This window comes from Punica granatum, chromosome 4 (assembly GCF_007655135.1).
Source record: "Punica granatum isolate Tunisia-2019 chromosome 4, ASM765513v2, whole genome shotgun sequence".
NCBI lineage: Eukaryota > Viridiplantae > Streptophyta > Magnoliopsida > Myrtales > Lythraceae > Punica > Punica granatum.
This window is the reverse complement of record NC_045130.1, coordinates 20,240,608-20,261,536: the sequence shown is the minus strand read 5'-3', so window position 1 is coordinate 20,261,536 and position 20,929 is coordinate 20,240,608.

The window sequence follows — 20,929 nt, the reverse complement described above, 5'->3', positions numbered from 1 at the left end:
GTACCACGCTTGAAATCCCACGAGCGGCAATCTAGGAAGCTAGGTTAGACAGGGGTTCGAAGTAGGGGTACGACGCGCGGTTCGACTGTCGCTTAGGCCTTGAAAAGAATCCCGCCCGATTTCAAGGAATTGATACCCTTGAGTCGGGGGCCTCCATCCCTAGGTAGCACGGTCCCTGTAGCACTGAACCATGCATCGTGCTATGCTTCCATGCAAGCCTTCTACCCGACTTCGGCAACAGTCTATCGAGTCGGCCTACGAGCCACTTGAGTCTTTTCCATTTCAAGAGCGGTGTACATGTACCTTGTAATTTTATTAAGCCATGGGCATTTATTTTTCGCACTCATGCATCATACAGTTTTCAAAATTAGGGTGTCATTCGCATTGATGAGTCCTAAGCTGATCTTCTTTACATCTTGGTAAGGGATGTCGCATTCGGCTTCCTTTCTGCACCTCGACAGAATCACGTCACCGCTTGAGCAGATAAGTCACATATGGACCAGCTTGCGTCAAATTGACCGAAACTATATCACTTCCTTCGTCGGAGATGTGCCCATGCTCTCCACACGCCGAGTAGATTGGAATTTCCTACGAGCAGCTGTGACGTTCTGGGATCCAACCCATGCGGTCTTCAACATTCAGGGTACAGAGCTTACGCCTATCATTGAGGAGTATCGGACCCTCATTGGCAGGACTGCTATTTCCCACGGCATTGTGGAGCCTAACCTCCGTACTACTCGATTGGTCTTAGTCTCGCGCCTACTCAGGGTGCACAGATATCAACTGCATGCCGAACTTGCATACTCCGGAGGCATTGAGATAGTAACCACGAAACTTCTCTGCTTTATCGAATCACAAGCACGCGAGGTTCGAGGGGACATTTTTCAAGCAAACTTATGTCATGCAGTTTTGCTCCTTATTTTTGGAACCCTTTTATTCCCTAGCGCAGTCGATCGCATCGACGCAGCTTTGGCTAGCGTCATCCTCCAAGTGGTCGGAGGCCGCGGGTACGAGGTAGCCCTAGTGGCTGAGACCATTCGGTCGCTCGACCGCGTTACGCGAACAGCTGATCGAAGGTTGAGGGGATCCCCAATCCTTTTGCAAATTTGGCTACAGAGCCACGCATGCCCCTTTGGCCTCGTGCCCCCAGTCCTGTTTTTCAACCACTCGGAGTCGATCATTTCTCGATTACTACCTTTAGTGCACGTGAAAGAACGCAAGGTTGCCGAGTGGATCAAAATTTTTCGTGAAATATCACCTAAGGGCTTTAAGTGGCGTGCCGCGTGGATGCCACCCGGACCCATGGCCCTTAGATCCCATGATTTTAACGGAATCCCACTTTTGAGCCATGCGGGGTCCACCACTTACTTCCCGTCGCGAGTAATGAGGCAGTTCGGTAGCCTACAGACAGTCCCCGAGGACACGGCACGGACTAGGTTTGAACACACTTGGCGGGAGGATCAGACGTCCGTAGATTGCCAAAGTGATATCCAACAGGTCCTATCCGCATGGCGCATTGCGGTCACAGAGCTACCTTACTTTCCCGAACACCCTACTCAGGATGAACGGGATTTTCAGGCTACGGAAGAGTACATCCTCCGTTTCTACCGACGGAGTTCGTTTGTACACGAAGATTTCACCGACTCTCCACAACTTGAGGATAGCACACCATATGGGGCACCCTCAACTTCTAGCATCGCCGTCCAAGCGGAACTCACTAGCCTCAGGTCTGAGAGGGACCGCCTTCGTTGGGAGGTCGCCGAGAAAGATGAGCAACTCATCGATCAGCGCCAGCTTCAAAGGGAGCTCGCCCAAGCACGCGCCGAGTTACAGAGACGCGATCAGGAGTTGGCACGTGCGAACGCTACCTTGGAGAGATCCAAGAAGAGGACCCATGGAGGTCCCCACCCATCTTAGGATAGATATCTCCACTAGGCTTTCGCCTGGAATTGGTGTTTTCCGTGGCAATGTTCACTTGTGCCCCGAGCGGGATGGAAGATCGACTTAAGGATTTATTTTTCAAACTGCATTGTATTTTAAACTCTTTGAATCGATGCGAACGACAACATTAGCTTTCAAAACTCATGCATTGCATACATTTGATATATTTATTGTCTTGCGGCTACAACGCATTTCCACACGATAGACAAGTTGTGCCAACCTTTGCGGGTAGACCACCCGCGGTCTTCACTTCTCCATAGCGAGATGTACTATGACCAGAAGCCGTCCAGCCCGGCCACCCACCCCGCACGACAGGCGAGTCGTGCCAACCTTTGCGGGTAGACCACCCGCGGTCTTCACTTCTCCATAGCGAGATGTGCTATGACCAGAAGCCGTCCATCCCGGCCACCCACCCCACATGACCGGCGAGTCGTGCCAACCTTTGCGGGCAGGCCACCTGCGGCCTTCACTCTTCCTCCATGGCAAGGCGAGCTATGGACCGAGGGCTGACCCACCTTCCAAGGCGAAACTAACCAACAACAACTTCTTACTAACAGAGAGCATCATCGCATGATTGGACGCACATCTCTCCACATGACCCCACGCATCTACCAACGATTAAGCGTGCCTCATACATGTCCAAGCATGTTCACACTAACTCATGCACGCACACTCAAAGAATCAATGCATGTCTCTCGGTGTGCTCGCACGACACCTACCAGGCCAGTTCGCTTCCTTACACTCTTGCATTGAAATCCTGAACAATTCATGCTCCTTCATTGTTTTCTTTTCCTATTGCAGGAAATTCTCAACAAGAAGACAGCCTGAATACTGAGCGACCACAATTGAGACAACAAACGTCTCTCATCCGGCTCCTTGGGATTTCAACACTAAGTCCCCATCCTTGCTCCACAGAGCAATACCGCAAGCAAATCAGAGTCACCGCCTTGCAGCGCCCTGCGCTATTCCCTAGCATTGACCTTTGCTTTCACATTTCTTGCACTTTCCTATCGACCCCGCATTTACTGCATCGGGCTTTGGCCCCGCATCGGACTTTGGCCCCGCATCGGGCTTTGGCCCCACTTTTGGGCTTCGGCCACTATCGGGCTTCGGCCCCACTTTTGGGCTCCGGCCCGGCAGTTACTGCCTTTAGGTTTTGACGCCTCGCATTTACTGCTTTCAGGCTCATCTGAAATCCAAAAATCGACTTGGATTCAAATTCATCCAAGCGATACTCCGAGGAGCAAGTCTAATCCTTCCACTACAAAGACCGAAAGTGACAGCTCCACAAACAGAGCATGACCCAACCCTCAGTCGTAGGAGATACCAGCACGATCATGCCTCCGATCAAAAAAAATGGATCTCATCCACCTCCGTTGGGGTCACTGATTGAATACCGGGGCAACACGCGCAGTTTTCTTTAAACTCTCTGTTGCTTTCATTCAAATGCATTCCCACAAATGGGCTCTCGACATGAACACATCCTTCAATGGAGCATTAGGACAGTCTTGAAGATGCCCTATTAGTTCTGTTGGACCTGTTCGACTCACCTGTCCTCATGGGACCCGGCTCCTCGAGCCTTCCCTAAGACGGCTGCTCATGCCTACTCGCAATTAGGGAAAACATGCTTATGTGACCTCAGTCATGGTCTAACCACTCCAGAGTGGTGATGACTACATTCCCAGAAACAAATGTCATCCACACGCGACACCTCATGGGTCGCGTGCGGGACAAAAGGGATTTTCCCATGGGTCCACCCCATATTTCTTACCACATATCCCCACGCATAGTCGCCTAACACACCATCTTCTTTGTCATCTTTTACAGGGACACGCCGGTCACAGGCGAAGAGTGATGCACAAGCTCACGCCTTCCGAGAACTTCTCTCGAGCCTCCTCCCTTATACTTTGACAGGGAAGGGGCTCGGCACGGAGGTACCCCCTACAAAGCTAAAGACAAAAACAACTGAGCGAGCCATATGCCATCAACACAACCATTTCAATTGACATTGACGACATGAGACGGTCAGGGGCGACAGTTGCACAAACCGCCCACCACGAGTCACATCGACGATAAAAGACCAGAGCATTCGCGTTCAACGCTTGCACCGAGAACACCTCGAACATCATCCACCCACGATAAGCATTTCCAAGCGACGTACACTGGGGCATCCCCGGTTGAAGTTCACACTAGCACAACTTTTCCAAGCGACGTTGTCAGCACCCCATTCCGGCCCACCGGCTCCCCACACGAGGATTTCCGACCGAAGCCCGGGGCACTATTCATCATCCGGCAATCAAAGGCGAACGCGCGGTCACGGAACCACGAGCAATAGGAGAAGAGCATGGTCCACCGAGAAAAGCGAAGGAGAGCCATCAGAAGAACGAATGAACGAGGAATCCCGAAAACAACGGAGTTGGCGCTGTGGCACCATTCATCACTGAGTCACCGAAGCACCGAAAGGTGCCCAATATGGGGCTCCAAAAATCCCTCCCAGTGCCAAAATGACCAATGACACGTCCGGGCGCATTTCCGGGACATCCTGCTTAAGCCGGGACACCCCGATCCCCCACGGACGCCTTTTCTAACAGAGCTCCCGGGGTTCGCTCCACTGACAAGCAAACGGCCCCTCAAAACGGGTCTACAGGCGCCCAGGGACCACCAGGGCCGGGGAACAAGTTTCAGACAACCTTCCGGAACTCGGCTCGATCTCCCGAAGTACGCTTCAGTGATCACGAACGCCTCCCGGTGAACCTTCGGGTATTTCCACGGAAAGCAGAGACCACAACGATCTCTGAGTACCTCACGATAACCTCCAAGCACCTCAAGGCATTCGGGGCACATTGAGAGAATCCCGGTCAAAGTCCCTAGGTCTTCCCGGGCCAACGGTCCCCGACCGAGGACGACGAGCCAACAATCACCCGCGGGGCAAAAGGGTCACCGAAACGAATGCAAGAATGCACAAAGATCATCGGGGATCAAGGGACGCTAAACTCCACTCCAAACGTCCGAACAGGGCAAAACCGACTCCCGAGGCGCCGAATCGCCCGAACGTCCGTTCACGCGACGCATGGCGATATTAGATTCATCCAAATCTTCGTCTTTCAAGCTTTCCAAATCTTCAAATTAATCGGACATCGGAGGTCGGACGCGAGCTCAATCAAGTCTCAAGCGTTTGCCGGCTTTTCTCCTAATCGGATGGGACCCACAGCCTAGCCAAGCCAAGCCATTGAGCCGCGGCTCAACCCCAAGCCACGGCTCAACCCTCGGCTCGACATGACAGCCCCCAAGCCGCGGCTGATTCCCTCACCGGCGGCTCACCCGTCGGCTCCAAGCCTCCCCATCCACAAATTTGAATTTTCCCTCACATCTTTCACTTCCTATCACATCCTTACACATCCATCACCTATCCATCACTTCCCTCTTGCTTCCCCTACACTCCACATGACTATTTCCCCATCCTAATCCCCTCCAAATTTCGGCAGCCCTAGTTTAGGCATCAAAACCGCAATTAACTTCCTCTAATCGAGCCATTAGCCATCCCTATAAGTCCCCTTCCATCATTAACTTTAATCACTTCTTCAATTTCACTCTCTCTCAAGCCAATCTCTCTCAAGAACTCTCTCAAACCTCAGCCCATCCCCTCACTTCCGTCCACCCTTTGCCAAGGCCGAAACTGGCCAAAACCGCCGGAAAATCACCCGGTATTCCAGTAACCACCCGACCCGACTTAACCCAAAAATTCTCAAACTTCATAGCCTACATATTTCCTACCCCCTAAGTCCATTTCCGGACTTGGATTTTCGATTTGAGGTCCCCAAGACCCCGTTCCAGCCGAAATTGCAATCGGGTCCCGAGACCCTCACCGCGCGCACCGAACACTAACGGCGTGCCATTTCATCCCACGACCTCGGAGAGTCGTGCCATCACATTTAAAGGGTTCCTCACAACCCTCACCCTCCCCCGTGAAGAGGTGGTCACGATCCGAGGGCCGACCCACCGTGCACGACCTCCGTTTTGCCCATTTTTACTAACCGGGTTTCTGTGTTTTCACTGAAACTTCTCTCATCATTTCCGACTTATTCAGGGTTCGGCACGCTCGGAGCTTTCCGTGCCCACCTAGATCTGTCTCTTAGGAGTCCAACGAGCCCGACCTTTCACCGTTCCGTGGTCGGAACGAGCGTGCCAAGCCGTTTTCCCGCGGTTGCCGCAGCCGCGCCTACCCGGGTCGCCTACTGCCCTTCGCCCTAACCGAGTCTTCCGACTCTCAAAGACCACTTCCCCGACTCTTTCCCTCTTGCAACGAGGCTAGGTAACATCCCTTTACAACTTAGAAGAGTTAGGACTTTCTATCTTTACTTGTATGAAGTGTTTATACGTTTTTAAAGGTCGGTATGCATGCAAGATTTTATTTTTCTTTTAGATCCGAACTTGCCATGCATCCTCATGCAACGTACGTGTTCCATCTTGTTATTCTACGTCTATATGATCGTGTAAACATGCATGTATACGTGATGTGGTCCGAATCTAGGGGAATGAAACGGATATAGACTCGAGAGAGCCACGGAACCTCCCGGCCGAGCCTCATAGGTGATGGGCCGTGAGCCTCCTTGGCTCCTTCGAGTCCACAACCGCTTCATTCTTTCGGATTAGACCATCTCCACGTTCGGGAAGGTCCTAACCGTGGCTAAGAGGTGTCTAACGAAGGGAATGGCTCGGAATCTAGGAGGGAGAGCCCTTAGATGGTTCGGTTATGTCAAAGGGGCTCACGGCCATACCCTTGCGATGGGTGACTCGTGAGGCTCCTTGGCCTAACCGAACCCCTAGGGCTCTTCTTTCTCCTTGATGCCGTGTATTCCCCATGTAATATCACTAAGACCACCATGAAATAAATTAAGGTCATTCGTTAATTCCATAAATATGACTCGTTGTATGCTTTGTGTGTTTATTCATGTAAACCGTGATCGTGTTAGTCCCGATTTAGGGAAATATACATCGTTCTCATGTGCGGATTGTTTGATGCATGCAATGATCGGCTAGGAATGACACGAAAGACCCATCGAGATTCGAACCGGGTCAAGGAGCGTTCGGCCGATCACATTTGGGGATGGCCGAGCCCTCCTTCCACTCCTTGGAGCCTCGTTTGGTCTTTCCGTCCTTCCGAAGACGACCCTTGGAATTGTTTTTTTTTTATCATATTCCCCTTTAATCATATTCTACATGATTATTATTTATTAGGCTTGCTAGATCCGGACGTCGCACGTCGGAGCCGTAATTGCAACGTGAATCAATAATCACTGAAGGATTTCACAAATGGGAAAACGGGATGCGCATCTTTCGGTTAACTAAGTCACATGGACTAAATAATCGGGTTAATTGATCCTTAATTGGTAAAACGCATCGATGATTTACGGAACGGCGTGAATGCCCTTTTCCAATAAAATTCACAATTTCAAAATACCGAGATGCGTAACACGAATAGAATTGATGTCTAGGGAATACTCACGTGCCGTGACTCGAGTCCGGGCCCAATTTGAGGCGGCCCGAGTCGGGGCACGAGAGTCCTCCTTAGACACCTTCGTGCAACACGATCTCCAATTTGTATACAAACACCACGATTTTATCATCCAAGGGCATAATCGTCATTCCGTGATTCACCGATACCTTAGGTTTAGGGAGTTGGAAACACCTAGAACTATGAATGAAAAAGGGCAACCCGTTCGGGTACGAGTTTCATTCGTGTGGCCCATTTCGTTCGTCTTCGGTGTTTCCTTCTTCCTATTGTAGATTCAGTGGGGATCATTTTATTTCAGTTACAAAACACGAACAACCGGATCAATCATGCATTTGGCTTAATCAAACACTAGATAATGAATAGGCGGAATGGTAGATTCCAATCTAGAGTCAAAACACGAGTTTGGCTAATTCGGTGAAACCACAGTGACACTTAACTGAATAAGAGTCATAAAACAAACACACATATGTAATTGGCTTAGAACCTTATCCTAGCCCACCCTCTATGCTTGCCTAGGGCAGATACATTGTTTGTTAATCAACCCCGGCTAATAACTGATTAAATCACGTACATTCGGCCTAATACACAATTCGTTTGTATTCACTGACACTTATCAGTTGTTATCAGTTGCTTCCTCTATCGTGTCAGTTATATCAGTTTTCTTCTGTTTTGTTCTTGCTTTTGATGATTTATTGCGGTTCGGGCCTGAACCCATAGGTCACGTGTTGCACGGGGTCCAACGCCCCAAACCACCGAACACGAGGTCCAACGCCTCTTGACTCACCGAGCGCGTGCAACCCGAGTGCGGAATGGGATCTAGCCTCGATTCACCGTCACACTCCGAATACGGCCTATGTGGAAGGCGGATTCGGATTGAGCGCGTGAAACGTGTTTAGATATCACCCGGGAGCTCGATTGGTCCGACGGTTACAGTGGGAACTAATCGGTTCTCCTGCAAACCACCGGTTCAATCGGACCCGACCCCCGGCTCTTTGAGCCCGCGTTGCCTTAATTTGTTTATCGGTTATTCAAAACATACGGCGAGCCGGAGTGGAATATTGGCCCAATGCAAACCGATCGGGATCCATTTATTTCATTCGGTTGTATTCTGTAATTATTCGAGTGTACGTTGCGAGGATCTTATTTGTACATTTATTCATATACTTGTAAGGATCCCCGATCGGTGAGCAAGAGGTCCGAGTGTCGAATCGGTTAAGTCGGTCTATCGTCACCAAGAGATGAGTAGGCTCGAATAATCATGGTCTTGGTTCGCGCAGGGAATCGACCGTCACGGTTCGAAGAACTGTAACGCTAAGATAGCGAACCGATTCCTTGACTCACAAGCCTACTCATCTTTCGGATTCTTGGCCCAACTCAATCGATTCATCGATCTTACGGTGTCAAAACGGGCTAGTCAAGTGCGACCCTAAATCACGCGGTGAATAAACAAAATGGCAAGCCTAGCAAGCTAGAGTACCGAAAGGGCGTGCGGGATATAGGCCCGCACGTAATAGAACCCCCGAATTCGGAATTTTCGGTTCCGTACGACCATTGCCTTAGCATTTAGGTGTACCCCGTACCCCTAGACCCGGGTAACTTGCCGGCCCTCGACCTTCGGGTCGTAAAATGGCAAGTGGCGACTCCTTCTCACGTGCGTCCGTCGCGCGTCCCCGGGAAGGTGGACACTCCCAAGCCGCGTTTGCTTAGGCGCGCGCATGCGTGCCCCGACGAGATGAAATTCGGGTGCGCACAGCTTGGCGACTCCACTGGGGACTTAGAGGGTTCGGGCTCGTTCCCGCTTGTTTGTTTGCTTGTCTATTTACCGCTTTCCGCATTTCTCGCTTATCTATTTTACGCACTTTTATTTTCCGCACATGCATCGCACATCATACTAGCTTTTTAGGTACCTTGTCCGACATCCCACGGGCACCAATATAGGAAGCTAGGTTAGTCAGAGGTTCCGAGTAAGGGAACGGATCGAGTCGGCTATGCCACCGAACCGGCCCCCAAAGATCCTCGCTCGATTTCAAGGAATTCACACCCTTGAGTCGGGAGCCCCCCATCCCTAGTTAGCGGTTCTCCCAGTAGCACCGAAAACCATGCATACGCAGGGACCGTCATGCTGGACCAATTTTTACCTCCATGCCGTCAACCGACCCCAAGTCGAGTCCTTGAGTCAGCCCGTAGTTTTTTTTTAGGACGGGCATTTTTGTTGTTTTTATAAGAAAGAGCGATGTATACTGTAAAGAACACAACTATAGTTTATCTTTCCGCACTGCATACACTTTTCGAAAAACCTAGGACATTACGTTGATTTGATCCTAAAAAAATGTTAAGCCGACATCTCCCCCATCTAGGTAAGGATGGATCGCTCGCGTCCCTGTCTCAGACTCGATGACGTCATCATGCCATCCGCGGACATTACCCGCCTCTGGAACACATTCCGCCCAGTTGACCGTGCATTCCTTCGGCTCATCATAGGAGACTTGCCATTACTCGCTGATTCCCCCATTGACTGGAACCTACTTGAAGCTGCTATTAGTTATTGGGGCATTCAGCGGGCTGTATTCAATTTTCAGGGGTCAGAGCTGGCTCCTACAGTAGAGGAGTACGCGGTGCTCATTCAGCGACCCGCGCCGACCTTCGACATCGTGGTGCCCAACCAGTTCGCCACGATACAGAGTAGACTCGCCATCCTCTTAGATCTCCACGACGAAGAAATTCGTCTTGAACTTCAGCATGGGCGAGGGCATAGCGTTAGGACCGCATGGCTCATAGACTTCATACAGGTTCGTTCTCTCAATGCCAGGGAGGAATCATACCAGCGTGACGCCTGTTACGGGTTCCTCTTGCTCATCTTTGGGACCATCTTGTTCCCACACTCGTCGGACCTCATAGACGGGGCACTTGCCCAAGTCGTCCTCCAAGTGGTAGGGGGCCATAGTTATGTGGAAGCCGTTTTGGCTGAGACCATTCGGTCTCTTGACTATGTACGAGAGGATCGACGTGGTAAAATGAGAGGAGCTCCGCATCTTCTTCAAATTTGGCTCCTCGGACACATCAGGCCATTCTGTTCATCACACCCCCTTTTCCGCATCACTGACAAGCGCTCGCTTATCGCTCGCCTACTTCAAGTGTTTCGGCCCTCCGATCGCGACTACACTGACTGGATCCAGTTCTTCGAGAGACTCACTCCGGCACAGTTTTCGTGGGCTGCTCGTTGGAATCCCGGTGGTCCCATGACCATTGGGTGTCCTACAATCATAGGACTCCCTCTGATCAGTCACTTAGGGAGCCCACTTGTTTTCCCAGCCCGCGTCATCAGACAACTTGGCGGCTTACAGGATATCCCTAGGGAGGCAGATCGCACTCCCCACCGCTTCACGTGGACGGATATTATAACTTTACTACCAGTTAGAGTTCTGCGGATCAGAGAAGTTCAACGTTTATGGAACACGCGCACCGTTCAAGAGCTCTATTTCCCGGGGCACCCTACCGACGACGAACGAGCTTTCTCAGCTACCGTAGCATATGTGGCGCAATTCCATCCGCAGGGACTCACACCCGTTTGTCGACGACGTTTGCCACGGATTCCCCGCACACTGCATGCAGACGTTCCAGACGCGGAAAGCTCAGTCCAAGGAGTCATGCACACAGAGTTGCAGTCCATCAAAGAAGAGAGATCGACTCCGTTGTGAGCTTGCGGACGTTCACGCAGAACTCACTAATCACAAAGAGCTTTAGAGCGGGTTGGCTCAGATTCACGCACCCATTTTTGCCCTCGCTCGGGCCCACACCACTTTCGAACGGCCACCGAGTGCAAAGGGATGTCGGCTTCACATTTATGTTCCTTTCCTTTCTTCCGAATGTTCTATTTTGTAAAACCATGGAACTTGGAGCCAATCAATGTAATGACATTAGTATTTTGAAAGCTCATGCATCTCATACATTTTGTCATTTTACTTAATTCCGCACTTATCATTTGAGATATTGGTGTATGTCCTTACACATTCTTGGAATCTAGGTGATTACAACTGGCGTCACATCACTACCCGACTCGTCAACGTCTCAGAATGGCGGAAGGAGATCACGTCGATATTTCCGAAGAAGTCAACCCTTCGGTCCCGACCCTCTCTCAACCACCGCAGACACACGCCCTGCCCCCTCTTACTCCCGCAGGCGTACTCCCCGCATACCCTGGCGCCCTTCCGACGCATCTCCCGCCTCCGGCACCTTCAGGGGCGCCTCTCCCACCGGCCTCACCAACATCCACCGCCACCAATGACCAAGCCCGTATTGCGGCCCTCGAGGGCACGGTCAACCAAATGGCCACTAATATGGCGGAGCTGCTCGCCTTGCTCAGAGGACCTAACCGGGCCTCCTCGAGTTCTACTCCTCCCCCGGGACCGGGACCAACAGTCGATCCGATCCCGTGGGCTCCACCGATCCAAGCCCCGGAGAACGTTGAAGCTCCCGCACCGCCAACGCTGTATACGTCTACGGTCCCCCCTTTCACAAGTCAATTTCCGCCACCGCCGGCCCCTTCGGTAGTCCCTCTTCCACCGGCTACCTTCCTATCCGCGGAGCACATCCTGTCTGCACCTCCACCTGCTCCCATACCGGCTCCGGCTATGATCTACACGGCACCTCCGCCGACGGTTTTCCCGGCAACCACCGCATCTGCTCCAACTCATCCTCAAGCCACGGAGCTTCCTCCCTATCCAATTCTGCAGCCTCACGCCGGCCTCTCCTATCAGGCACCGCCCCCCATAAACACCACCTTTCACAAACCGGGCACGCCAACTCACGCGGCCCAGTTCGCCTCCCCAACGCATTTCTTCCCCGAGGCTGACACCGAACAGGAGCGTAGGCTGAAGCGAATGGAGGAAACGATACGGGCCCTGCAAGCGAACGATGTCCGCCCCGACGCCCGCTATGGCGACTGTAGCCTATTCCCGGGCATGCGCCTGCCCCCGAAGTTTAAGGTTCCAGAGTTCAAGACCTATGAAGGCACGACGGATCCACGCCACCATCTCCGTCATTACCGAGGAAAGATGTTACAATATTGGGAATACGAGGAGTTTGTCATCCACTCCTTCCAGGATAGCCTGTCGGGATCGGCCCTCGATTGGTTCATGTCACTGAAGGCTGAGGATATCCCGACGTGGGAGGATCTCTCCCGGAAATTCACCGACCAATACCGATATTGCGCGGAGACGCCTCCTACTCTTCTAGAGTTGAGCACGAAAGAAATGGCGCGGGGCCAGAAGTTCGAGGAGTATGCCGCCAAGTGGCGTGCCCAAGCTGCAAAGCACATTCCCCCGATCAGCGAGGCGCAGCAGATCCAGCTATTCCACTCCACGCTGAGAGGAGTGTACTATTCACACCTGTTGGCGCACACTTCATCGTTCTCCGACCTCATCGAGGCCGGAAAGAAATTGGACTTGGGCATCAAGCTCGGAAGAATGGAGGACCCCACCAGCAAAGGAGAGGAGTCATCTAAGAAGGTCCCCGCGACCTCATCATCCTCAAGCGGGAGAAGGGGAAAGGAAATTTCGGTGAATACCGTCAACACCGCGCAACAGACCCCCCAGCAATATTCGATGAACTACACGGCGGCGCCTCCCGTAGCTCCCTCATACACCCCGCAGGCACCCCAATATCGGCCTCAAGCCCCTACCCAATCAATCTACTATTCCGCACTGCCGCCTCCACCCCTACCTGCGGTGTCATCGCCCGTCGTCCATCATTATGCCCCTGCTCCATCTCAAGCCCCTCAATATCAACCTCCGGCACCTAGGACTACTCAGCCGGCGCAACGGGCCCCGCCCCCGCAAGGTCAACAGACCGGTGCAGCGCAACCACGACCCCGCAAACAGTACCCGGCCCTGCCGGTCCCACTTTCCCACATCTACCGGCAAATCCGTGACAAGGTTGGGACAACGACGCCTAGCCCAAGCTTTGATCCCACCATCCAAGATCAGAGCAAGCGATGCGAGTACCACCAAGGGGCACCAGGACACACCATAGACAACTGCTGGAAGTTGAGGGAGAAGATTCAAGAGATGATCGATGCGAAGGAGCTCGTATTCAATGCTGTAAGGTCTCCGAACGTACAGGCCAATCCTCTTCCTGACCATGGGTCGGCTCCGGGGCCTTCCATTAACATGATCACCGTGTGCACGTCAAGCGAGGACGAAGGCAAACAAGATGGGTTCTCTCCCGTTGTGATTGAATACGTACCGACGGAAATCGCAGTCGGGTTCACCGGGGTAGACGCGCCTCATGCCCCGCTTGTCATAGACGTCCCCACCCGGGAGCCATACTCGAGCGATAGGGTCCCCTGGACCTATGAGGGAAGTGTCGGGAGGCTAGAGCAACAATTCGGTGTCATGGGCATAACCCGCTCAGGGCGGCTATATGAGAACCCGGCGACCACCGACAAAGGGAAGGCGCCCGTCACCGGGGAGGAGGCGAGGCCTAGCGCCCTGCCTGCTTCGTCCAAGAAAGTGACAGAGGAGGAGGCCGAAGCCTTCATGAAAGCCATCAAAGCAAGCGAGTATAAGGTGGTGGAACAGATGGCCAAATCTCCAGCCCACATCTCATTGCTCGCCCTCCTACTCAACTCGGAACCTCACAGGGAGGCCCTCATGCGGGTCCTCACGGCTGCGCAAGTCCCCAAAGGGACGCCCCCGGACCGGATAGAGGAAACCATCAACTCTATTTTCTCCAACACCATCTCGTTTTCGGACGATGAGCTCCCCTCCGAAGGATGCGCACATTCCCGGGCACTGCACATCGTCTGCAAGTGCAACAACCATATCGTGGGCCGGGTCATGATCGACAACGGTTCCGCGCTCAACGTATGCCCGGTGACCACTTTGAAGCAGATGAATGTGGATCTCAACCGCATCCGTCCTAGCAAAACCGCGGTCCGGGCCTTCGATGGTTCGAGGAGAGAGGTAAACGGTGAGATCGACCTCCTCATAGATATCGGCCCATGCTCCTTCAGCGTCACATTCCAGGTATTGGATATCCCAAACGCCTTCAGCCTACTCCTTGGAAGGCCCTGGATCCACTCGGCCGGCGCTATCCCGTCCTCACTGCATCAGAGGGTGAAATTCATCGTCGAGGAGAAGATCATCACGGTTAAGGGTGAGGAGGATTACGCCATCTATAAGGAGACGGCGGTTCCCTACATCAGTGTCGGGGATGACGAAAACCTGCCTTCCACTCCTTTGAGACTCTCCGTTATCGGGATTACGGAAAGGTCGACCCTCCCGCGCCGACCGCATGATAGGGAAGGTCCTTATGCGCCATAATTACATTCCCGGCACCGGACTTGGGGCGCGCGGGCAAGGAATCAACCGCCCCATTGAAGTTGAAGCGTACAAGCATAGGAGGGGACTTGGCTTTCGCCCCTCCTGCCATGAAATTATTGAGGCCCGCCGGGTCAATCACCTCCACCGCCTCGCCACGCACTATGGTAGGCTCCACAGGGGCATTCCAGTCCCCCCGCTATCACGTTTCTTCCCCGGGCCTCCACTCATCATCGGGAGTACCTCTGACGGCCCTTCCTCGGACTTCGACGACGCGACTGACACCTTGCCAACCGTGTATGCCGTCACCGAGGAGATTCCTTCAGGGGTTCACATCCGCCCGGCGCAGGAAAACGAGGAGCTTAACAATTGGACCTCAGTCCTGCGCTACTCGGCTGTGATCGCCGATGTGTAAGATTTATCTATGTATGAGATGTTTCCCGCGTGTCGGCGTAGCCGTAGGCCACACGACGGAAGAGGGAACTCTGTTATGGCTTCGTGATCCTCACTATCAATGAATTCCCTATATGCATTTTTTGAATCCTTGTCTATTCCACTCTCTCTTCCTTACTCTTTTGTTCATATCATTCTAAATTTCTCTAAGACAATTCTTTCAATTCTCCAGGCTCCACTCGAATCCAAATCTTCGATGCGTTGATTCGAACCCATCCGAAGAAAGTCTCGGAGAGCCCGGACCCATATACTTCGGGGAAGGGCTCGACGAAGACAGTCTAGTGCCTGAGATAGAAGAGAGTTTGCGCCGCCTCGAGGATCGCCAACTCACCTCGCTCGAGCCAACAGAAGAGATCAACGTGGGTACTCAAGAGGAGCCCCGCATCCTAAAGATCGGCACAAGCCTCGACCCAACACAACGGGTCCGAATGATCGATTTCTTGACCAAGTATCAAGAAGTTTTTGCCTGGTCCTACGCCGACATGCCGGGGCTAGACCCGTCAATAGTGAAGCACTTCCTCCCGCTAGACACCGAGAAGTTCCCGCCCAAACGACAACAATTGCGACGGCAACGGGCAAGCCTCCTTCTCCGCATCAAGGAGGAGGTTGTCAAGCAGATCAACGCGGGCTTCCTCGAGGTCTGCAATTATTCTGAATGGGTTGCAAACATCGTGCCGGTGGAGAAGAAAGATGGAAGGGTGCGAGTCTGCGTCGACTATCGGGACCTCAATAAGGCCAGCCCCAAGGACAACTTTCCCTTGCCCCACATCGACATACTAGTTGACAACACGGCGCGCCACTCTCAGTTTTCTTTCATGGACGGCTTCTCCGGATACAATCAAATTCGGATGGCCGAGGAAGACAAGATCAAGACGACATTCACTACCATGTGGGAAACCTTCTGTTATCGCGTCATGCCTTTCGGTCTCAAGAACGCCGGGGCAACTTATCAGAGGGCTATGGTCACATTGTTCCACGACATGATGCATAAGGAAGTCGAGGTCTATGTTGACGACATGATTGCCAAGTCCAAAGAAGGAGAGGACCACCTCGTTAATCTGAAGCGTCTCTTCGACCGCTTAAAAGAGTACAAGCTTCGGCTCAATCCGGCGAAATGCACGTTCGGCGCTCGATCGGGAAAATTACTAGGATTCGTGGTCAGCGAGCGCGGCATCGAAGTAGATCCCGATAAAGTCAAGGCGATCAAGGAGCTTCCTCCGCCATCTTCGGTCCGCGAAGTACGAGGCTTCTTGGGGCGGCTGAATTACATCGCACGATTCATTGCGAACTTGACAGACAAATGCCAACCACTCTTTCGCTTGCTCCGCAAGAACGCGGCGATCGAATGGGACGAAGAATGTCAGAAGGCCTTTGACACCATCAAGGCATACCTGGTCCAACCGCCGGTATTGGTCCCGCCTACACCAGGCCGTCCCCTCGTACTCTACCTAACGGTGCGTCGTCAATCATTAGGATGCATGCTGGGACAGGAGGAGGAGTCCACGCACACGGAACGCGCGATCTACTATCTGAGCAAAAAGTTCACCGATGGAGAGTCAAATTATCCGGAAATCGAGAAGATGTGCTGTGCGTTGGTGTGGGTCATGCAAAGGCTCCGACAATACACGCTTTATCACACGGTCCGCTTGCTATCAAAGGCGGATCCCCTGAAATATTTGCTCGACGGTCCCTCCTCCACGCGCAACCTCGCCAAATGGCGTTGTCAATTGACGGAATACGATATCGAGTACGTGTCCCGCACTTCGGTCAAGGGGCAAGCGATCGCGGATCATTTAGCAGAATTCCCAATTGAAGACCACACACCCATAAACCCCGACTTCCCGGATGAGGGAATCCTCCGAGTAGACGACGAGGGAGAGGAGCCGGGATGGAAGATGTATTTCGACGGTGCTGTCAATTCCACGGGATCAGGCATCGGCGCGGTACTGATATCCCCGGACGGGCGCTATTACCCGGTAGCGGCAAAGATCGACTTTCCCTGCACCAATAATGTGGCTGAGTACGAGGCATGTATTCTCGGCCTCCAAGCGGCGATTGATTTCAAAGTAAAAGAGCTCGAAGTGTTCGGTGACTCCATGCTCACTATCTTCCAAACGCTGGGGCAATGGAAGACGAAAGACGCGAAGCTAGTGCCGTATCACGAGTACCTCGAGAAGTTAACCGAGAACTTCGAGGACATCTCATTCACCTATACTCCGCGCATGACAAATCAATTCGCGGACGCGCTTGCGACGCTCGCCTCCATGGTGAGCATCACGAGGGAGAACCTTATCGAGCCCCTCGAGATCGAGATAGCAGAAGGACCGGCACATTGCAACACGATTGGAGCATCCGAGGCGAAGCCGTGGTACGAAGACATCAAGAACCTTCTGCGAACCGGCCAATACCCCCCATTCGCCGACCGCCGCGATCGGAAGACTCTCAGACGCCTCGCGATACACTATTTCTTGAGCGGCGAGATACTTACCGCCGCTCCTTCGACTCCACACTCCTCCGGTGCATCGACGAGCACGAATCGCGACGTCTCATGGAGGAAGTGCACGGGGGAAACTGTGGACCTCACATGAACGGCCTCATGCTCGCTAAGAAGATCATGCGCCTGGGTTATTATTGGTCCACCATGGAGACTGATTGTGTGAAGCATGTCAGGCATTGCCACCGATGTCAGGTCTACGCCGATCAAATCAAAGCGCCGCCCAACGAATTGCGCCCCATGACGGCACCATGGCCTTTTTCAATGTGGGGAATGGATGTGATCGGCCCGATCAACCCCAAAGCGTCCAACGGTCACATGTTCATTTTGGTGGCAATTGACTACTTTACCAAGTGGATCGAAGCCATCACTCTTGCGTCAGTCACCGCAAAGGCCGTGGCCCGTTTTCTCAGACGCGACGTCATCGCCCGATACGGGGTCCCTGCGACAATCATCACAGACAACGCCAAGAACCTGAACAACAAGGTCATCGACGAGCTTTGTGCACAATTCAAAATCCGACACCGCAATTCCACCCCGTACCGTCCCCAAATGAACGGTGCGGTGGAAGCGGCGAATAAGAACATCAAAAAGATCATCGAAAAAATGACGGTGAACTATAAGGATTGGCACGAGATGCTCCCCTATGCACTCTTGGCGTACCGAACGTCCATACGGACCTCAACCGGGGCCACCTCGTACTCACTAGTCTATGGCATGGAGGCCGTGCTCCCAATCGAAGTAGAGATCCCTTCCATGAGGATTCTTGCCGAGGCCGAGCTCGAAGAAGCGGAATGGGCAAAGCAGTGGTACGAACAGTTAAATTTCATTGATGAGAAGAGGCTGAAAGCGCTATGCCACGGACAGTGCTATCAACAAAGAATGGCTCGAGCCTTCAACGCAAGAGTCCGCCATCGCGATTTCAACCCCGGCGACCTCGTCTTAAGGAAAGTCCTACACGTCACGCCGGACTCTCGAGGGAAGTTCTCGTACAAATACGATGGCCCTTTTGTCGTCAAAGAGGTTTTCTCCGGAGGAGCGGTCATCTTGAGCGACATGGACGGCACTGAAAATGCCCTTCCCGTCAACGCTGACGCCATTAAGAAGTATTATCCGTGAACACTTGTGTATTCTTTATTCTTCGGGCTCCGCGCCCCTTTCATTGTAAGACATTTCTATTTCCGTGGACGAGCTTCAATTCCCACAATCTGTCCAACACTAAGCTTTCTTGAGAGAAAAATAAATTTTCCCGCTAGGTCGAAAACCTCTTTGAGGCGGCCTAGGCAAAAACTAGGGAACGAGTGGCACGACTTAAAATCCCGCAAAGGGGGGTCGTGGCAAAAGGAGAGCACAAATCACTCCCTCGCTAGGTCGAAAACCTCTTTGAGGCGGCCTAGGCAAAAGTTAGAGGACCCGAGGGGTACGATCCCACCCAAACATGGGGAATCGTAGCAAAGGTGAGCATTCATGTGAGAGAAATTAAATAAAATACCCCGCTAGGCTGTTGCACATCCCGCGGTCTAGGCAAAAGTTAGGGGAAAAATGTCGGCTTGACCACGAAAGAAAAGCGACACTCTCCCTGTGAAGCTACACCGAGTAGTGGTTCGGCACTCTCCGACGCAAGCAAACTCTCTTCAACTCTCCAAGCTCGAGACCCGCTTCGAAATGGGGGTCGAATCAACATATCCTTGACTTGGAGGATCCCATAAGATCCCTCCTCTTACCTTTACGCACATATTCCACGGGCTACCCGTTTCTAAAAAGCCATTCTTCGATAGGGACACGACCACCTTACAATGGTCACCGATATCAAATCCCCGACACATCTCTACATAGATTCTTCTTACGTATGCCTGTCTCGCCGATTAAGTGCGACTGACACCCTTTTGTAGGTTCCTTTATCTCCATGCACAGGTGTGATCGGGAATCCCAAGAGGCATCTCCTTCTTGACGAACACGCGTTTGGCTTGTGCAGCAGATCGAGGCACCGAACCGAATGAGGGGCAGGATAAGGAACCCTTTTGATCCCGACTCGAGGAAACGACAAATGACAAGCTCGACTAAGAACGGGACAATCTGCCTCTGCCGACGTCCCCGACGAACCGCTTAGCATCCTTTCCCGCCCTTACTTCCTCTCGCTCTCTCTACTTATTGCTTTCCACGGGTTTCGGCCTAGTAACTTTACTGCTTTCAGGACTTCGCGTCCCCGGACTTTGCGTCCGGTTACTGCTTTCCGGACTCCGCGTCCACTTTATTGCTTTCAGGACTTCGCGTCCCCGGACTTTGCGTCCGGTTACTGCTTTCCGGACTCCGCGTCCACTTTACTGCTTTCAGGACTTCGCGTCCCCGGACTTTGCGTCCGGTTACTGCTTTCCGGACTCCGCGTCCACTTTATTGCTTTCAGGACTTCGCGTCCCCGGACTTTGCGTCCGGTTACTGCTTTCCGGACTCCGCGTCCACTTTACTGCTTTCAGGACTTCGCGTCCCCGGACTTTGCGTCCGGTTACTGCTTTCCGGACTCCGCGTCCACTTTACTGCTTTCAGGACTTCGCGTCCCGGACTTTGCGTCCGGTTACTGCTTTCCGGACTCCGCGTCCTTTACTAACTGCTTTCCGGACTTCCGCGTCCACTTTATTGCTTTCAGGACTTTCGCGTCCCCGGACTTTGCGTCCGGTCACTGTTTTCCGGACTCCGCGTCCACTTTATTGCTTTCCGGACTTCACGTCCACATTTACTGCTTTCCGGACCTCTCGTCCATTTCACTTCCTTTCTGCGGGCTTCGGCCCTTCACCCACCACTTCACATTCCCCAAATCCCGCTCACGCCACTATCTCATGACAGGGGGAGGGGCGAGCCACCACGGAGAGCGACGACAGAAGCGGTCGCCGGGACCAAAAAGGGTGCCTCTCATGATCTTTGGCTACATCCTCTAACCGAGCATGCAACCAAGAGGGGCAAGCTGTCAGCACCCCATTCCCCCCACCGGCTCCCCACACGAGGATTTCCGACCGAAGCCCGGGGCACTATTCATCATCCGGCAATCAAGGCGAACGCGCGGTCACGGAACCACGAGCAATAGGAGAAGAGCATGGTCCACCGAGAAAAGCGAAGGAGAGCCATCAGAAGAACGAATGAACGAGGAATCCCGAAAACAACGGAGTTGGCGCTGTGGCACTATTCATCACTGAGTCACCGAAGCACCGAAAG